The following is a 15179-nucleotide window of genomic DNA, read 5'->3' as shown; positions in this document are numbered from 1 at the left end:
CCCCCCAGTAGACAGGGTGGCAGGAACCACGTCATGGCACATGTGGGTGACTGTGCCCAGCAGGGGAGGCATGGGGGTGATCAGGATGGGGCTGCCCACAGCTAGCTTCCTGCCAGGCAGCCACATGGTTAGGAGTAGGAGGGGGACCAGGGAGGTTTCCCAGAGTGGAAGTAGGGACATTTAGGGTCAACCTGAAGGGCGGGGATTTGGGGGTTATAAGAGGAGGCAGCCAGGATCAAGTCGCTCCAAGCCCAGGGTCTTCTCAGAACTGCCCCTGCCTCTGCACTGCCCTTACCAGTCTGGCGAGGAAAGTCCTGAGGTGCCCACCTCATGTACACTCATTCACACACTCCAAATCCAAGATCCTCCACTCCCACGGACCTACCCAAGTCTGACACCAGTGACCCCTCTGTCTCAGGACCTACATGGCCCAGGCTCCAGGCAGAACTGACGTCCGAGCCCCTCCCAGTGCATCAACATCTTTCATAGTCACAAACTCCCTGACTGCACAACCACCGCCCCCCCCCTCCGGCCCACCCCTTCCAGCTCCAAAGACTCTTTTATCCCCTCCCCCAGACTCATCTCCACCCCTCACAGGGGAAGCCCCAAGGCTCCAAGGCACCCCCACTGCAACCTGGGGCTTCCCCAGCCCAGCCTCCCCATCAAGCACAAGGCCCTGGAGGAGAGTTTGGGGCTTGAGCCCATTTCCTAGCAAGACCTGGCGACCTTACTGAACCACTTCCCCAGAACAACCCTGCAGCCAGGGAAGGGAATGAGAGACATTTCTGAATCTCCTAACTAGGAAACTGGAGGAGGGACGGCAGGAGCAGAAGTGAGGGTTGGGGGTAAGCCCGCAGTGGGTGGAGGGGTGGGGGAGTCTCCATCTGAGAGCACACACACACATACATGTGCACACATCTCCCAAGTAGAAGGCAATCTGGTTACAGAAGAGGGAGCTGGCATCAGGTGGGGGCCAAGGGTACCCCCTCCATACCAACACAAGGGCAACCTATCCAAGGCAGGATGAATGGTAGCGACGTGACTCCAAGACTGGAGGGCTTTTCTTATCTGACTTTCACATGAGTTAGTCCCCATCCCCAGCCTGGCACAATGGAGGCCTGGCCCCCTTCTCAGGGAGCAGCCTGAAAATAAGGCAATGCCCAGAGAGGAGAAGGGGCACTGCCAAGCAGACTTTCCAGCGCCCCCCTTCCACATACACATCTGGCTCGCAGCTTCCTCGCTTTCTGGGTGGCACCAGGTCCCAGACACCCTTGGCAGAGCAAAGACGACCAATCTGTGCCTTCCTCCCTATGCCCCCAAATGCTTCCACAACCCCACAGTGCCACCAGATTCAGAGACATCCCTCCCCTGGCTGCACTGGCCCCTGTCCCCAGTTCTGACGGCTCCCCGCACTCCACGGGGGACACCAGCTGAATGGGCCCCGCCCCCCAACCGGCTGCCTCTGGTGGGGGTGGGCCCCAGGGCTGATTCTCCCCAAACCACAGGGCGGCTCAGATAACAGGAGAAAAAGGAGGGGGCTAGTCCGTTGGGCATCCGATCTCTCCCCAAACAGGTTTCAAAGTCTTTTTGTTTTACTTGTTTGTGAAAAGAAGCGCGAGAGAGGGCAGGAGTTCCCAGCGTGGATTCTGCCACAGCTCGGCTGCCGGAGACACGCGCGGCAGACGGCCCCAGACATCTCCCGGCTGCGCGCGAAGACACCGGAGCAGACAGACACACAGACGGGGCTCCCCCACCCTGAGCACGGCGGCGGGTTGGGAAGCCCAGGAAACCCCAGGTTCCCGTCGGAACCCGCCCGGCACCGGGTCCCCGCCAGCGGGTTCTATCAGGAACAGGCCAAGGGGCCCCAATGCCTGCGCGAGCCGGAGGCTCTCCAAAATCCCCAGGGGAGAGGTTACCTCGCAGTAGCGGGAAGCAGTCCGGCCAGGTCACCCGCGGGCACAGCGTATGCCCTGACCCTGAGCCTTGGAGCCGCTCGGCGTCAAGAGTTGCGGGGTCCAGGGAGAGGAGCGGTTTGGGGGGCCGCGGTTCAGGGGCGCGGGGCTAAAGCAGCGGCCATGGCGAGTCACGTGCGGAGGCTGAAACTTTACCCGGAGCCCCAGACTGGGGGGGCGGAGGGTACCGAGCTGCGGGGAGGCCCTCACCCTCGGGCCCGCCCCGTCCGCCCACCGACCAATCACTAGCCAGGGGCGGGCATACGAGATCACGCCCCCTCCCCTCCTTAATAGACCCAGGGAAAGGGCGAGTCTTAAAGGAGCCGCGCCTAGCTGAAAGCTCGACCGTGGGAATCTGGGAGAATCCCTCCCTCGGCCCCAAAAGAAGAGATTGAGAGCGAGAAGGGGAGTTCTGCGCAAAGAATGGAATGAGGATTCAGTGGAGAAAGGACTGCCATGTGCGGTATCACACTCCCTTCCCCCCAACCACACACACCCACACTCAGGGGCGAGGATCACGAGCACACACCCTTCACACCTAAACCTGGGTTAGCCGGGCGGCGACGTAAATTGGAAACAAATACAGAGATTCTGGCCCTAGTGGTCAAGGCTCTGACCCCTTTCATTATAATCTTTCTCCTGGAGCCCCCTGAAAATGGGAGCTGTGTGATCTTGAGCGAGTCGCTTCCTTTCTCTAAATCTCAATTTTCTCACTGGCAAGAAAGGAGTGCAAAGGCACCTCCAAGCACGGTCCCCTCCTCTTCCCCTAAACACCTTTCCAGCTTGGGTGGATCGGAGGAACTCTGGCCCAACCCAACCTTTCAGCAACCCCCAGAACCCTTCCCCCAAAAGAACAGCGATTCTTAGGGGTATTCCAAGAGCCGAGCTGGGGGCGCCCAGGAGCACCCACAATCTCACACTCAAGCTTCTCTCTCCTGGTCCAGGCTGCAGGAGACAGGAAAGCTCGCATTCTTGGGGCAGAATCTGAGTCTCTCTCTGCGGAGACCCCAGTCTTAGCCTGCTGCTCCGTTTGAGAGGACATATCTACCCACCTCTAGCCGTCTACGGCGGGAGGGAGGGGCGGGGGGCGGACAGAAAGAGGAATCAATAAGTGAACACCTCCCTCCAGGTCCTCGGTCAGAGAAGTGGCCACAAGTGCCCCCACAGGACTTCCCACTGTAAGGGGAAGTGCCCACTCCCAGGCCTCCTGTGAGGAGACAGCATGACCCGGCTGGCAGAGCTCTCAAACCCACCGCCCCGACAGTCACCGCTTTTTAGACAAGGAACCCCAGTCTGCGAGTGGACACTGGATTTAACCCCCGACCGCCCGGCACAGGTAGCACAGCCGGGTCTAGGACCAAGGGATCTCATTGTCTCTCTCCAGCTTGGGGCCCCCCGCCTGTTTGAAGTAGGACAAGCAGGGTCAGCAGGACACTGTGCCCTGAGGTCCGGCGGCGCAGGGAAAGAGCGTCCGGGTGACGCTTCCCCAGGCCCCTTCCCGCCCTCTGGGCCGGGCTGTCTCCCGCTCCCGTCTGGATTTCCGTCCGCCGGTGCGAACCAGCCCCTCCCGCCCTGTCCCGGCCAGATCCATCCGCAAACATGCGCTCAGCGGGCAGGAATGCGCCAATGGCTCCCAGATGTGCACGCCGACGCTTAACCCCTTCTCCCCCAACCCCACCCCCCCAAAAAAAGGCCTTCTAGCTAGAGTCCAGCCAGCAGCAGGGGGCGCCGCTCAGGGAGGGGACTCAGTGCCAGCCGCCCCCCAGTTCGCACCGTCTCCTCCTAGATTCCGCCAGTCTAGATTCTGCCAGGCTTCCTTCCCGCGGAGGCCAGAGGGGAAAGATCGTGGACACTAAAATGCATTGGCATACTGCCTCCCGCGAAAGGGGGCCTTCACGCACACCTGCCAGCACATGGGGTCAGGTTCACTCGCGCACATGGGGACGCAGGTGTGCAAATGCACACGCATGTGCACATTAGCACACACACGTATGCACACATATGTATACACACAGAACTAGCACATACAAGGCAGGCATTTGTGCACCCACAAGGTCATGACGCAGAGGGGAGGCACACTCCTGAAAAGACAGAGCGGGAGACCCACATGCAGATGCGGGCAGAAATTCATGCACCCACAAACCTGCTCCCCACAGAGGGCAGACACGCACAGAAAACTGACATCCATGTGTACAAGCACACAGCCGCACACTTTAGGGCACTACCTCACTGCTGAGTTGAACTCCAGCTCTGCAGGACCCACTCCAGGGTCCCCACCCCCGCCCTCCAGGGACTCTCAAGCAAGAAGGAGAAGCGCTCCAGGGCCAAAGGAGGGAGACAAGCCACAGTCTCAGGGACTCCTCACTCTTTGAAAAAGACGCCCCTTCTTGGGGCCTAGCCTTCCCCTCTGGCAGGCAGAGGAGATAGGCTGAGGGAGGAGCCTGAGCTGCTGATTTCCCAAGACAGGCATCCCTCTCCCAACTAGAGGAAATCTGAGAAAACCCAGATAGGTGTGGGGCCAGTGACAGCCTCAGTCAAACAAAGGAGATACAAAATAGCTGTGAAACACCCTGGGAGAGCCTACACTTCCAGCAAAACAAGGCCTCCCTTTCTCTGCCTGTGGGGAACTCTTGAAGAACAGCATCACTGGCAACCTGAACAGAGGATGAGAAATACTGCCCCCGCAAGACAGCCTGGATGCAGGTGGAGTGGAGATGTCTGCTGGAACCTGAACTGACCCCACCAGACTCCTCTCCCCCTCGCTAGCTGCTCAGCTTTTCCCCCCCGCAAACCCGCTCATGGCCCCACCCACCTCGCTTTCACAGTCCTGGAGAGTCACCCAGGGCAAGGCTCCTGCTTGCATGGGACAGAGGAGGAAACTGAGGCTCAGAAAGGGAATGGCCCTGCTCAAGGTCATACAGCTTGTTAGTGGCAGAGCTAAGAGCTGAGACTCAAACTCACAACCCCTCCTCAACCCCCCATTTATCCTGAATATATTTCCATGCAGCACCCTGCTCCCTCTTCCTTCATCCCCCAACAGAGCACAGGCCAGAAACACCAGCCTTGCCTGGCTCTGCAGATTTGTGGGTGGGCCCAGGACATGCCAGAGAGAGATCAGAGAAGATGCTGGGGGCTACATAAATAGCCCCCCAACCTCACCCCCAAGCCCAGTGCCCACCTGCCCAGCAGGCATAGCCAGTGACTCAGCTGCATCCGGGGGAGATGCCAGGACAGTGACTCACCTACCGAGAAGAGCTGAGCCTGGCACCTTGCCAGCCCCAGGACAGAAGTGACTTAGTCACCGAGACTGTGATACCCAGCAGGCACAGCCCAGGGATTGGGGACAGGGGCAGGCCATGTCCTCCATGGTTATCTGCATCCCTGATGAAGAACAGGCATCCTGGGGCAAGCCATGGCACTACCCACCCCTGAACCCTTACTACTGCCCACACCCACCGTGACAGGCCCTGCTTCCATGCAGACAAGTTTTCTGAGACCCCTGGGCTGCCCTGCCCCTCCCCTGAATGAAGCCTGCCCCTTGCCCATCACTCAACACCCACTCTCCCCTCAGCCCCACCTCCTCCTGCCACCCAAGTTGTACCCAGGCTGTGAGTCTCCTTTAACATGTCTTGGCAGCACCTCCTGCCCCCACAGCCCCTTTCCCCCCGCCATACACACATCCACTCATACACACTTCTGCCAGCCCTGCTTCTGCCAGCAGCTGCTGAAGTTGTTCAGTGGGAGGGGAATCGGGGTGCAGGGATTAAGTTACCAGAGGCTGATGGGGTGGGCTGTCACCCAATCCCTTCCCCAGCTCATCCTCCCCCCTGGATACAGCCTCCCTCACCCACCTGCTCCCCTCCCACCTCTGGCTGGCAGCCTACTGCCCTTTAAGCCCCTCCACCCCCACTCCACCCAAGCTAGAAAATAAATGTTCAAGGGTATTTGTCATGCGAAGACCAGCCCAAGATATTGAGAGAGAGAGAGAACAAGAGAGAAGACAGAGACAGACAGACAGAATCATTCCTGTGCCCAGGCTACAGGCACTAGGTGTGTGGATCTCTGTGTATGTTGAGCCAGAAAGGGACTGAGTAACTCCCCAAGTCTTGGGAGAGTTGATGGGGCCCAAGGGGAGCCGACAGGCTGAACAACCTCAATCCATTTGCACTATTGATTTCTCATACACTGCAGCCGGCCTGATGAGGGGGGATGATAAATCAGCCCCCCAGAGACATAGAAACTGAGTGGAGAGAGGGGGAGGGGCCCCTGCACCACAGTTGGTGGCCCACTGAGACCTGCTTGGGGGGAGGAGGCGGGCTGGGCAGCCGAGTGGCAGGAGGCAGGGTGGGGAGTGGGTGTTGGATTAAAGCCTGTCTAGGACACCTCCTTCCAGCTGGATCTGAAGCTGATTGGAAGAAAGAAGGTGGTGGACAGAAGCACCTTTAGCTCCCAAAGCAGGGCTCTGAACAACCCCAGAGGGTGTTCTTCACCCACTGGTCTATGGAATGGCGCCCCCTGCAGCTATGCAACATGCTGGCCCCTGGGATGAGGCTCCTCTGAGGGACCAGTTTCTCCTCTGAACTTTATCCCCCACCTCTGGGCCTCAGAGGGCTCACTTCTGACTGTGATCAGAAGCCAGTGGCAATCTCCCTGCTCCCACCCCCTTCCTTTGTTGGGTGGATTGGCAAACAACCATTGTGACCTAGGCGTGGCAGGACAGGGGCTCACAAAGGGCTCTGTATCCTAGTCCTTGGTCGGTCCCTAACTCCTCCTGGGACTAAGGGCACAATCCCCCACCCTCGCTGGGTCCCTAAAATGGGGTTAGGCCGGATGCCCCTTTTCAAAGGTGTCTCCAAGCTCTTGGCTAGCCAGCCCGTGAGACTGTTGGAACTCGCCCAGCACCTCGATTCACACCAGTGGCCACAGGCCACCTAAACAAACCCCAATCCTGACCTCCTTCCAGCCTGGACACAGACTCTCTCCACACACGGCGGAGACTTATAAACAAACCAAGCTGGGGTTTACCAAAGACCCTGCATAAACAAGCAGAGAGGGAAAGAGACCAGGAGCCTGGCCAGGCCCTACTTGCTGCCAGACAGACAGACAGACGAGGTAGCACAGCCCAGTGGGGGGAGGGACTGTGACAAGAGAAAAACAAAGGGCACAAGGGGCCTGGATTGGGGTTCCAAAGCAGCCAATGATGGGGTGAATGTCCAAGGGCAAATCAGATCCCCTCTTTCCCGCTCTGTAGGTCAAAGGGATGGGCCAGGTGCCTCCAAAGCCCCTTCTGGTTCTATTGGGATAGAGAGAGCCCTGGGGGTCCCCAAGACTCCCGGCCCAGTCCAGCGCATCCTCTGGTCAGGACCCTCTTCTTAAGGCCCTACCTCTGTCTGCCACGCCTTCTCCTTGCTCTGTCTACTGCCCCGCTGGCCCTTCCTCACTCCTCCACCCGCCGGCTTGCCCTCACCTTGGCCAGCCCCTCTGCCTGCCCCGTGCTTTTCTGCACGTCCCTCCTGCCAGGGGACAGACCAACTAAAAATAGTCCCTGCAGCCTTTCTCGCCCACAGCTGCCCAAAGAGCAGGAAATGAGGGGGGCAGGGAGGCCCATGTCCTGCTCTCCCCCACAAACTCCCAGCCCCAAATCAGGTCCAGCCCTCCAGCCTGGGACGAGTGCCAACTTGGCCATCTCGGGGGCACCCCACACCCCTTCCCTAGGGGGAGGCCTGCCCATAAGTGCCTACAATCTGAGAGCTGTCCTCACCCCACGGGAGGGGGAGAGGAGGCCAGCGGTCTGGAGGGAAACCTTCCCAATTTCTGACAAATCAGTGCCAACCACACTGTGGGCACCGAGAGGGCAGGGCCTGGCTCCACGGACTGGTCTTTTGAGGGCAGAGGGAATCGGTGTGGGGAACTCTGTGCTGGTTCTCTTCATCCTGGCCCAGCTGGAAGGAAGACAAAATAGTGCCCCAGCCTCAATTATGCTAATCCCCCATTCCCCTAAATGTGTGGGTGCAGACAGAGGGGTTTTGGTAGCCACCCCCAGATGCCATGGGGAAAAAAGCTTTAGAGGAGAGGTCTTGGCTCCCACACATAAAGATGGAAGCCTGGAGGCAAGAACAGGTCATGCCTGCCAGGCTGGGCATATGCTGCCCCCAAGCTGAGTCAGAGGCTGGGAGGGAGGAGCCAGACGCTGGGTGCCAGGGGCTACAGAGCCTCCACCCCTATCCTACCTGGGACTCCTGACACCTCCAAGCCCTGGGAGAAGGCCCTCCCTGCGCAGGAGGAAGGAAACCAGCTTAGCGACTCTCTGGAGGCCTGCAGGGCAGCTCTGCACCAGGAGGCAGGCGGGAAACCCAGGAGTCTTGGCTCCTGGCCCAGGGAGGGAGTGAGAGAAATACCTCGGAGGGGAGGAAACAGCTTGGAGAGAGGCAGACACAAGTGCCCCCAGCAGCTCCCAGAGGCGACCCTCCAGGAGGAACTGGCCAGAGGGGCTGCAGGGGGGAAGTGAACACATTTCTGAACAAGAAGGGAGAAGAAGGCAGAGCCCTAGGGATACAGGAAGCAGGGCAGGCCAGCCAGGCTCTCACCTGCTCTCCTCTCCTCCCATCAGAGCCTGTCAGAGTCCGAAGTGCTTATTAAGGGCACTAAATATCAGGGAGGTCCTAGGGGCCTACGTGTGTTCCCCCCTCCCCTTATCTCCAGACCTCAGCCTGTTCGTTCCTGAGCTTCCCCTGGCACCCCTCCCCTGGGGCCCAGCCAAGTCAGGAGTCAGCAGGCCCAAGGTGGTGCCTGGGAGGCCTGGGCAGTGCCAGGGGCAGCCCTCATACCATCCTCCCACTGGCTTCCCTCCCGCCTGCTCTCGGCCGCCACACATATCTCAGCTGTCGAATCCGATTAGGGCTCTTGCCCAGTGAGCCGGACAAGGAGGCCACTGGGCAGGGGAGAGACAGGGACAAGGACGCTGAGCAGGAATGGCAGGAGGAAGGTGGAGACGGGGCTCAGGGGAGAAGGTGTGGAGCCCCAGAGGACCAGAGAGCTGATAGCCAGCTATGACCCGCATTAGGGGAACTCTGCAGCCCCTAGGGCAACAACCTGGTTCCTCCATCCCAGAGATGGGCAAGGATGGGGGGAGGAAACTGAAGGCAGAGAGATGACCTAGATTAGAAAAAGAATCCCATGCTGGAGCACATCCCCGCCCCCCCACCCCGCCACACCCCCACCCACTACCGTTTGTACTGGGCTGTAGGATACATCGTCTTATGAGGTCTTTATGGCTGCATCCCTATCAGGCAAGCTGGGCTTGTTACTAATAGCCAATTTTATAAATTAAGAAACTAGAGGCTTAGAGACCTGCATAAATGCACGTAGTCAAATAAGCGAGCTGAGTCTCAAATTCAGGCCTGATTCTCAGTCCACTGCTCACAAGCAGAATTTACTTTCCTTCCTTGGTCAAGAGCAAAACTGAGTCTGAAGTCGCTCCATTATCCACATTTTCCTCCAAAAGCACCCCTTAGGGGATCTGGGGGATCATGGAGGAATACAGAACATACCCTACACCTAGATAGAGTGACCAGATAGGGGTGCGCCACCCACCCACCACACAGAGAGCTAGAGGGGTTCCCTCAAAGTGTGACCTGTCCCTTCCATGGCTCCTCAGCCCAGTCTGCTACACCCAGAGGCAATACACACACTTACACACACGGTTACTCAGACAAGTCATACACCCCTCTTGCCGACCCACCAAACCAGAATGGGATGCCCAAGATCTTCAGAGAACAAGGCCTGTCAGCCCCCCAGGAGAGGGACAAACGAGTCACCGAAAACACCAGGTATCATCCACCCCTCTCCCAGAGAGCCTGCAGGAGGGCAGAAGCTTCAGGGCAACACCAGGAGCTCGAGCTCTGAAAGCCAAGGAGCCCAGGGAGCTGGCATGGCTGGGTGGCCTCCCTGATTTGGTCCACACCCCCTTCCCCAGCCATCTGGGCTGATTCTATTCTGGCCTGGGCCGCACTCTGGGATCTCTCCCCTTCCATGCATATAGCCACCTCTATCCCAAGCTTATAGATCTTACAACCATATGGTCTACACACACACACACACACACACACACGGAGTGGGTGTGTGGGGGGCCGCTTTTCCATAGGTGTTGAGGTGTTGGCAAGGATGGGAAGGGCTCTAACCTGAAAGAACTTCCCCCCACCCCAGGGAAAGGTCACCCCCACCCCCCCCAAAAAGCTCACAATCTCCACCACCCTCCCACACAGCCTTTGGCCACTCCAACGTGCCTTGAGCCTGGAAGGGGAGACTGGTTCTACAAGGAGAGTAGGGAGTGGGGGGCAAAGTCCCGGGCTCTCAGGGGCGGGGAGGGAGGGCAGAGAGGAAGCAAGAGAGAAATCCCCAGGGAGTCTTGGCTTCCCCAGCGGTCTCCCGGTCCCGCTCCCGGTCACCTTAGCGTGCCAGTTCTCCCCTCGAGGTGAGGTGGGGGAAGGGGGATTAGGAAACACTGCAAAGGAGGGTGCGGGGTCTGGCGCCAGGGCAGACCTTACCCCCACTTTCCATTCTTAGCCGGAGAACGGGAATGCCTGAGGGGCGTGCAGCAAGGACGCCGGAGGGCGCAGGGGCTCCGAGCTCCCAGGCCCCCACCTCCCTGGACTACAGCGAGCCGTGGGGGAGGAGAGATGGGGAAAGCCTGAACTGCCGAGAGGGAAACGGTCAGATGAGAAGCGGAGAGGCCGGGCGGAAGGCGGCCGAGGCAGAATTGGGAAGGGGTGTTCGAGGTCCTACCTGCTCAGGTACGTGCCGGCGGGGGGCGATGGGGTTCCCAGGAGAACCGGGGAAGCCCTCTCAGCTCGATTCAGGATTCCCCCCTGCTTCTGGGTTAGGCTGCTGCAAGAGGCACAGGTTCCCGTTGGGTCCTAAAGCCCACTCTCCAAACTCTCCCCGCCCTCTTCCACCAGCCGTGACTGGGTCAGCGGGTGCAGAGCTGAATCGATGGGGAAGAAAGAACTCACTGGTGAAAGACGAGGTCTGAGTCATGGGCTGGGGACAGCCACAGTCCCCGGTGTCAAATACACAGCACATGGGAGATTTTAGTTGAGGATATTATGGGACAGAATTAAAGAAAACATTGCCTCTGCCTGGCCTGAACGGATGGATTTGAGCTTTGGGACTGAAGGTGGGGTTATGATGGCTTTTCTCACCACTCCCAACTAGCCTGGGATCTGGGGAAGGGGGGGTGGTCACTTTGGACAGGAGCTCACTTCTACTCTCCCCCTCCTAGACAGAGCACAGTCTCCCCTAAATGCCTAGGAGGAGGAGGTCATGCCAAGGGGAAAGAAGACACTGATTTCTAGCAAGTGGAAAGGGCAGTATGACTTAGGTAGCAATTGGAAATTGGCATTTTTATATCCTTAGACTGAGCCCTGTGTGTCTGGGAGTGTGTTGGCTTGTGCAGACATACGTAGCCAGGTGAGAGGATAAGCCGGTGGGGCTGGGAGTCTTTGGGTTACACCCTTTGGCAGGAATGGCAGCGGTCAGTGAAGGAAGGGGATGCAGAACCTAGGGGTCGACTCGGGCTCCCTACCTGGCCCTCAGTTGGGTCCTGAAGCTTTACCAGAATGAATATGTTAAAGGAGAGTATTTTCCCAGGTACTATTTAGGATAAATAGGGGGCAAGAGGGCCTCAGCATTAGATCAACTTCAAGGTTTTTGTTGTCTAGTCGCTCAGTCATGTCCGATTCTTGGTGACCGCATGGACTGTAGCCCACCAGGCTCCTCTGTCCCTGGGCTTCTCCAGGCAAGAGCACTGAGGTGGGTTGCCATTTTCTTCTCCAGGGAACCTTCCTGACCCAGGGGTCAAATCCTGTATTTTGGCAGGTGGATTCTTTACCGCTGAGCCACCAGGGAAGCCCGCAACTTCAAGGTTACAGACCCAGTTTAGAATAGCCCAAACTCTCAAAGGGAGAACTCAGGGTTGGGGGGCAAGGTGGGCCAGGAAATGTGGAGGGAAGGCCGAAGAGGGCCTGGTAAACATTTTGCAAGCACCTCCAGCAGCAAAGCAGGGGAAACGTCACAGGGTGAAGGGCCAGGGGAAGTCAGGGACAGAGTCATGGAAGGGAGAGGGCACGGCCTCTTCCTAGAAGGGGGAGAGGGTGGCAGCAGTGCCTCCACCCCTGCGTCAGTCTGGCAGGAACTGGGGAGAGGAGCTGGATGGCAGGTTTGGAGGGCCCCAGGGTGGAGCCGGTGGGGTGAGCTCAGGTCAAGCCTTTCACCCTAATGTGCCTCAGTTCTCTCCCAGCTGTTAACCAGGGCTCTGGGTTCTTCCCAGGCAGTTAATGAGTGTTTACAGAAGAGCTTGGAGATCTTCAGATCTCAGCTGGGCCACCACTACAGTTATAAAGCTCAATAAGGGCTGAGTGTCAGTGGGGAGGGGAGGAGCAGGGGAAGAGGGAAACAGACGACTCTCTTACAACCTAAGGATAAAGCCACGCTCAGAGAGCAGAGCCAGCCTCAGCTGCCACAGGATATCCTTGTGCCCAGGGATGGAGGTCACGTACCCTCATCCTTCTTACCACCACCAAAGGCTGGCCCGCAGCTAAGTGTGGGCAGAACCCAGACTACAGCCGGTCTTCATTAACTCCAGCTCTTTTTCACCCCCCACTGTGAACCCACAGCTTCTACAGGCCCAGGCTGGAGGGGCTGCCCTAGCCCGACCTCGCTGCTGACTCTGGGGTAGGGGGCACCGTACTGTAGGCCAAGCTACCAGCTGAAAATAAGGTCGAAGCAAGACTCGCTTTTCCCACTGGGAGTGAGCAGAGAGGAAAGAAAGGAGTGTGGGGGTGAGAGGGTGGAGGTGGGGGAATTTAGGGCAAACAGCAGGCAGTGAAGTCAACTGGATCTAGGCCCAGAAACCCCCACACCCTGGGGCCAAGTCTTACTCTAGCTTTGCTTCCAGCCCGGTTTTGGCTGGGCCCCAAACTAGGGAAGGCCCTGGCTGCCCCTTTCCGCCTCCCTACCCCCACCCTTATTAAATACACATTTTATCTCTCAGCATCTTCATTATCTTAACTGAAGGAGACAAGCAGTGGATGGCGGGCGGCAGAGAGCGTCAGGAGGGGGGGGCGGGTGTGGGGAGCAGGCGCACCCTTGTTGTAAAGTGCTGATGAAGCTCTTTCAGGCAGTGTGGGAAACAGAGGCGGGATCAAAGGCAGCGAGGCTGATTCAGAACTCAATTAGAGCTTTTTAAAAAAGGAGCTGGCTCCCTCCTTTTGCCAGGCTTCAGACAGCCTTTACCCAGGCCCCTCGCACCCAATTAGCTTCTACTGGGGGCCTGGGGCCGGGGTTGAAAACCAAGGGGAGGCCAGAAGGCACAGCTTCTCCCCCTGCAGACCTACTCCTTCTAAGAAGGCGGAGACCTGCTGCTGTGCGTAACTTAAAAGGTCTCGGAGGGCACCTGATCTTTTCAGGAGGAACCTGAGATCACACCTTTTCCTCAAAAGTTAAAACAGGACACCAAAGTTGGGCTCCTCCCTAACCCCTTGCCAACTAGAGGCTGCGCAGCTTCTGGCCCATCTCTGGGGACACTAGGTAACAGCCAGACAGACACCCCCTCCTCCCAGCTAGTAGGTGGGACTCTCTGCCTCAAAGGCAGGGGCTCCTGGGAGCAACATGGAAGTTGCCTCAAGCAAAATATCACATCAGAGGGAGCCACTGGAACACATCTGTGAGGCTGAAAAACACCGTGCTGCCCATGGGATGGAGCACCCCCTCTCCCTGCTCCACCTCCGTGCAAAAGCACCAGCCTGGCTGCCTCCAGATCAGAACTGTCCTCAAGATGGAGGGGAAGGCGGCATCTTACTCCATCATGGATCTGTTCACTCAACAACTGTTAATGGAATACGCCCCCGCCAAGTCTCAGGCACTGAACTAAGTGCCGGGGACAGATACAAATGTTAAAAAAGCTCTCCACCTCGGTTCTCTGTTTTGGTCTCTCTCAGTAGTCAAGGTAACCTCTCCACAGATATTTTTAAAAAGTCCCAAGTTGTATCTCCTTCCTACTTCTCAGTTTTTATTGGTGTATCTTAAAAGGGCGCAATGAGGGGGAAGAAGGAAAGAGCTCTGCCAACTTTGGATCTCTGGGCAGCTTGGACCTCACACCCTCTTGCCAGTCATCCAGCCACAGGCCAGGTCTCCCCTGAGCCAGAATTGTCAGTTGCAGCTCCGGGGTTGAAACTCAAACCAGTTTTATTGTGTCTCCGTGCGTTCCATGGCAATACCCACCAACACTCTATGGAAGCTTCCTCTGCCTCTGTGAAGAAATAAATAAACCAGGAGACAGACACACACACCCCACCACCTTCGTGAAGAAGAATGTAGGTCAGCATCTCTGCCACTACTCCATGTGAAACGGCCTATGCTCCTGGCAGAAACCAGTAACTACAAGCCCAGCCCAGCCCCCTAAAAATCCCACCGCCTTCCCAGAGCTCTCAGCTTCAGCGAGAAAAGGACTTTCTTCCTGCTGTCTGCTCCCAGGCTGTCTGCATTACATTTAAGACTCCACTGACAAACGTACATCAGCCTGTGCTCCCACAAGGGCAGCGGAAGCCAAGCAGGGACTCGAAGTCAGCTTCACGCATCGTTGACGGAACCAACCCTGTTCCAATTGCTGAAGTCTTAAGAGCAGCAATGACCTAGAAATTGACAGTGGGGGGAGAACCGAAGGGAAGTAAAACGAACTAACCAGTACACAGAAAACCCGATTTCCTAATACCAGGGGAAAGGGAGAGGAGGCAGAGGGGGGAAGAAATTTGGCCTCTTTGAATCTGCAAACGCAATCTTGGCTCAGTGCCATAGAGGATACACAGCAGCCCCAATGCGAGTCAAGCCATGTTCCCGACTCCAGCCCTACAGTTAAGAGGAAGGCGCCAAGCCTCAAACACAAGGTCGCTCCTCTTTGGGCAGGATCCTACTGTGGACACAGAACAGACAGCAGCTGCCCACAGTGTGGAAACAACCTGTAAAGCGGTCACGTCTCTTAAGGCTGCAGCATCCAATAAAACGTAATTTAAATCAAGCCTCGCATCTGTTCTCAATCCCATTCAGTCTCTGCTTTCCATCAGCCTTCGGACAATCTCTGCAATTACGCTCGTTAACCCTTATAGCCCCGGACACTTTCCAAGCTGCTAGATATGGACCTGTGTTCTCCCCTCACAAATTGACCTCAGAGGG

The 15179-nt window shown here is 57.6% G+C and overlaps 1 protein-coding gene and 1 long non-coding RNA gene across 4 annotated transcripts in view; one reads left to right on the top strand and one right to left on the bottom strand.

Annotated features, from left to right (window-relative positions):
• The window catches only part of RARA (retinoic acid receptor alpha), a 42716-nt gene extending 31771 nt beyond the window's left edge, over positions 1 to 10945 (bottom strand). The window contains exon 1 of one of the 3 annotated variants that reach the window (XM_069543413.1): positions 10737 to 10945. The gene's annotated coding sequence lies outside the window, so the exon portion shown is untranslated. Of the gene's footprint in view, positions 1 to 1916; positions 2197 to 2870; positions 3022 to 10736 lie in introns of those variants that run through there. The other 2 variants (XM_069543417.1, XM_069543411.1) reach the window with 2 other exon arrangements.
• LOC138415185 (uncharacterized) lies at positions 10265 to 15024 on the top strand. Its single transcript, XR_011247153.1, has 3 exons — positions 10265 to 10425; positions 10518 to 10744; positions 14040 to 15024. It is a non-coding gene; the product is annotated as an uncharacterized lncRNA (long non-coding RNA).
• Positions 15025 to 15179: the final 155 nt, after the last annotated feature.

Source organism: Ovis canadensis, chromosome 11, assembly GCF_042477335.2.
Source record: "Ovis canadensis isolate MfBH-ARS-UI-01 breed Bighorn chromosome 11, ARS-UI_OviCan_v2, whole genome shotgun sequence".
Taxonomy (NCBI): domain Eukaryota; kingdom Metazoa; phylum Chordata; class Mammalia; order Artiodactyla; family Bovidae; genus Ovis; species Ovis canadensis.
The sequence above is the reverse complement of the archived record's forward strand: the minus strand, read 5'-3'. Positions and strand labels throughout refer to the sequence as shown.